We start from the raw sequence: 5,228 nt of genomic DNA, 5'->3' as shown, positions 1-5,228 counted from the left end.
CTAACTTTCTTTGCTAGTTCTATTTAGGGTTGGTTCATGTAGTTAGTACTACTGAAAAAAGTGTAGGCGATTCCACCCAAACACTAATTATTGGTTGCCATCATTTTTGTTGAAACATTGGAGTTCTTTGTATTTAATGGATCCAGACAATGGTAGAGCTTTCATTACCCTAATATTATTTTAGGAACTCTAATTCATTGAGTACTTCTTTCATTTTAGGCACCTTCACATGTGTGAGGTGATTTTCATTCTCATAATAAACCTATGTTGTGAGAATTATTAAAATTATTAAAACCTAGCCTTTGAGGCTGGTTTCTTTCACCCAATTAATATTTGATATCCATCCACATTAATGGTATGATATTAGTGCATCCTTTGTTATTGCTGAGTAGTACTCCCGTCACTGGGTGTTTATACAAATGTTTATCCATTCCTAAGTTGAGGTTATATGCTGTAACCATTCATACAATGTTTTTGTGTAGAGGAAATTTTCTTTTTGCTTCAGTAAACACGTACAAATGGAATTTGTGGGTCATTGGGTAAATGTAAGTTTCACTTCACAAGATACTGAAAAACCATTCTGAAAGATATGTGGTAGTATCCTATGGTTTTAATTAGCTATAATAAAATTTTAATTGGCCTCCTGAAAGAGGCTGATGATAGCCATACATGAAAATGTTATATTGAAATCCTTCATTTTCATTGTGAAAAGTTTAGTTAAATGCTATGTTGATCAGTAATCAAATAGTAAGATGGAAGTTTTTATCCCATTTCTCTTTTTTTTCCCCTGCTATGCATGGGCCCTACATAAAATGCTTATAAATACTGAGGGAGTGGGAGAAAGAGTAGGACTTTCACAATAAAAATTTATATAGTTGGATTTTGAGTATATAGGCAATTGTCAAATAGGTTGTAGATTTTCTTTATATAAATATAACTTATTCAAACAAGAGTATTTTCCCCTGACAATAAGGCAACAGACTTAAGGAACAGATCTTGGAGAAGACTTCATAGATGGACACATAAAAGAACACCCACTGACAGTTTCTAGTTTAATGGACTTTTAAAAAGAGAACATTTTATTTATATTAAAATCCACTAATTTCTACTATATGGGAATGAATTATCAAAACTTACGGTTACGTAAAAGGCTTGAATATCCTGAGAGAACCTTAATGAAAGCATAGCTCATTATAAATCCTCCAGAAGAGAATACAAAGTGCAAAATACTTTTGAATTATCTCATAAAGAATTTCTCTAGGATCCATGGGGAAAAGCTTTATAGAAAATGCAGGACAAATGCTATCAGCCAGCTATTGAATTTTTAGTCTTGCATTCGTTTTAAGAGAATACCTATCGATAATGTAAGCACAACCAAAATCACTCTGCTTAAGTGATACATTTAAAGAATAAGTGTATGTAAATTATATTCAAGTCGACCATTATTTGAAATATTTATGTATGGAATGGCATACAAAGGTATCAAAACAAAAGTGAAAAGATGGTAAGTCAGATTTTAAATAAATGTTTATTTAACACTTTAATTTAGTAAGAAAATTAATACAAGAACAATTTTGTCAAAATTGAGTAAAAAATGAATAATGAATATCCTCTCTCGTAATAAAAACTACCTAGGTGATTTAAGACAATGTATCATTTCCTTTGTTTCTAGAAAGTGCATCTTTGTACCGATGCACTTTGGTATGCATCTTTGTACCGATGGGCAGTTTTATTTTGAGTTGATTGCTAAGGGTTATCTAAAATTTTCTTAAAATAATTATATGAGTGCACTTACAATTTGTACACTCAATTCTATTCCAATTAATGCAACTGTCAAGGGGGTGGTAGGCGGAGGTGGTTTATCCTAGCATAGCAGGTATGAGGAGGCAAGTATTCAGACTTGCTCTTGTACTTAAGAGTATTGTCAGATTGTGTGAATCATTTCATCTCTCTGGACCTTAGTTTCTTTTATAATAATGCAGAGGGAATGGACTACATGCATGCTTCTCCAATATCAGTTGTTCACATATTACTTGCAAGATTTTTATCATATCTGTGCCAGTTTTGCTACCATTTAATGAACATCACTGTAAGTCAACTCAGTTTCCAAAACTTACGAGTCATGTGTATAAAATTTGTCTCTTTTTCTTTTTTTTTTTAAATATGTGGAACACTTCATGAATTTGTGTGTCATCCTTGCCCAGGGCCATGCTAATCTTCTCTGTATTGTTCCAATTATTTAGTATATGCGCTGCCAAAGCGAGCACTTGACTCTTTTCTTTCTAATTTTCATTAAAATAAAAACATTTTGCTTATATAAAACATGTTTCCCTATGAACTAAAATAATCTTCCATATCACTAGTGATACAGAACCAGATTTGTTTTCAATACTAGTATATATCGGAATTATGTTAAAACCTAATCGATATCGTTAGATATTTAGGATATAATTATGTAATCTATTATTTCAGAGAATGTTATTTTTATAACTCAAAGTCAAAATAGAAAATTTAAATTTAGGGGCGCCTGGGTGGCTCAGTCGGTTGAGCGACCGACTTCGGCTCAGGTCATGATCTCATGGTTTGTGAGTTCGAGCCCCGTGTCAGGCTTTGTGTTGCCAGCTCAGAGCCTGGAGCCTGCTTCTGATTCTGTGTCTCCCTCTCTCTCTGACCCTTCCCCACTCATGCTCTGTCTCTCTCTGCCTCAGAAATAAATAAACATTAAAAAAAATTAAAAAAAAAAGAAAATTTAAATTTATATAACTTTTTCATTTTTTATGTTCTTATAGAATGACGTGTGTAATAGAACTTTCTATGCTTTTGCAACCTAAAAAGATGCATAGGTGAATAAAGAATATTTTCTTAACTAAAGGATGGTTTTATAGTGTAGTATCATACTGGTATTTCATTTTAAGACAAAACTAATCTTTAATACATTCTTGGAGAAGTAGGGAATCCCAGTTTTGTTGCATTGTATTAATCGAAGATGCCCCATACGCTATGCATAACTCAAAATTATCACTGCCTTTATTCAAATTATTAATGTAACACAGCTATTTCTAAATATAATGATGAGTATTTTTACTCATCAGTTTTAATTACTTTTATTTAGAGTGCCATATTCTTTTACAAAGCTCGTATTTTCATAAGAACTTCAAACTTTGTGAAATCTTACTCATCCCCCTACCCCCCCCCCCCCCCCCCCCCCCCCCAAATTGCCACATAAAAGCTTGAGCTGTCAAGGGGAGGAAAAGATCATGAAAAACATTCAAACATCCCTGAGAAGACCTGATTTTAATGCCTTAATAAATAGTTGAGTGTAACATAGTAGCCTTCAAATTTTACTTAGCACCACACTTCTAGTACCATAGCTCCATTTGACCCTATAAAAATGCTGTTAATGGCTCTGTTTACTAGAATTTATTGCTACCAAGATGGAAAGTCACAATGCTATGAAACGAGTAATGTAGCAATATGCAACCTCAAGCCCTATAATGTGGCTATATTTTGAAATCATTAAAATGCAGATGAAGATTAAGCTAAAGACTGATTTTGTGATTGCTTTTAAGATATTGAGTAGTTCTTAAAATATACGTATGGGTGAGTGTGTATAAATAACTTGCATATTAGTGTATTTCAAAATTGTTCTGATGGAAAAGGGTGTTTTCTTTGGCCGATGATTTCCCAGTTATTTTTAAAATGTTCTGTGATTCATCAAGTAATCAGATAAATTTCTGTTTTTTACTATTGTGATTGTAAATATACAGCTTTCTATATTTTTTTTTAGTAATTTTCAGGTATTCCTTGTATGAGATATTTAAAGTGTTTTGAACAGAAATGTTCTCTTTATAACTTATTGCATATATCTGCTTCAGATTATTGTGGGGCATTTCAAATCAGTATCTATTATTTTTCTAGGCAAACTTCTTTAATGGTGTATATTTGTATGCACATATATTAACACATGTTTATATGCATAATCTCTTTGATAGATAAATTCTTGGTTTGTATCAACTGATTCTATCAAGATATGAATTAAAACACCTCTACAGAACATGTTCATTATCTACAGGACAAAGTACAGATATTATTTACTTTATATAAAGAAAAACAAACCTGTTGAATAATATTAAAATCTGAAATTTCAGAGGGGAATTTATTTTTTAGAATAGATATTTCACACCCTCTTCACATTTGATAGCTACCCTGTATCTGTTTAAAAGGCAGAGATTTATCCAGTTTCTTCGGGTTTCTTGCTTTTACTTGGCTCACTGCATGTTAGTGGCACTAAATGGACAAAAGAGGACCCTTCACAGACCACTTAGCTCACCTCCATTGCTCTGTGCCCATTGATCCGTATAAGCTGTATTTCTACAAAATGTTACAAAGAGGTTTATTACTTGATTTTTCTTACACTAGTTAGAATTGATGATATAATTCTGGGGACTTCTCGACATTATATTTCTCTTTTCCCTCTAAAGTGTCTCAACCACACCCATGGCTTCAAATACTAGCTATATTAACCAATGGCTTTCAAGAATAAATGTTCCCTCTGACGACACTTAAGCTACAGACTCCCTACTCCACAGGTCTCCTTTGGAACACCTTAAATTTAGTATTTTCCAAATCAATGACCTTCTCTCCTCAGCCTAATCTGCTCCTGCTCCCTTGTTCCCTTTCTGGATTAATGGTGTCCCACAGCATGCAAATCCTCTGTCTTTTCAGAACTAACGCAAAAGTCTTCTAGCTGGCTTCTCTGGTTTCAGTCTTGCTATCTCCAATTCCTTTACCCATGCTGCAAGTGGAATGCGATATACATAAAACATAAATCTTAATCTATTTTTCACATTTTAGTAAAATTAGTACATTTTCAGACACCTATGGATAAAGGTCAAGCTGCATGAAGAAACACACAAGTTTCTCTCTTGGGAGGGTGGAGGATCCTGTATACTCCTTTTCTCTGCTTGTCTTACTGGCTTGTGTCTGCTGTGGCTTGGTTCAGCCCTTGGAAGACATTGGTGGGACGAGGACTGTAGGAAAGTTAGAAGACAGGGAGAAACCAGGGGAGAAACACCACTTCCTTAGTCTTTAAAATGGCTGTGACTGCTCTGCACCTCCAGCTTCCAAAGGGCAAGAGTCCCTCCTCTCTTATAGTACCTCAGTTCTAGGAGTGGTAATAGTTTCTTGCAATTCTGGCTAACCTCTGGACTGCTCCCGTTCATTTTCTG

The 5,228-nt window shown here is 33.9% G+C and overlaps 1 non-coding gene across 1 annotated transcript; it reads right to left on the bottom strand.

Annotated features, from left to right (window-relative positions):
* Positions 1-2,159: 2,159 nt before the first annotated feature.
* Positions 2,160-2,267, bottom strand: LOC122214624. The gene has a single exon (XR_006200004.1). It is a non-coding gene; the product is annotated as a U6 spliceosomal RNA (small nuclear RNA).
* Positions 2,268-5,228: the final 2,961 nt, after the last annotated feature.

The sequence above is a fragment of the Panthera leo genome, chromosome A2 (genome assembly GCF_018350215.1).
Source record: "Panthera leo isolate Ple1 chromosome A2, P.leo_Ple1_pat1.1, whole genome shotgun sequence".
NCBI lineage: Eukaryota > Metazoa > Chordata > Mammalia > Carnivora > Felidae > Panthera > Panthera leo.
This window is presented reverse-complemented; position numbering and strand designations above follow the sequence as displayed.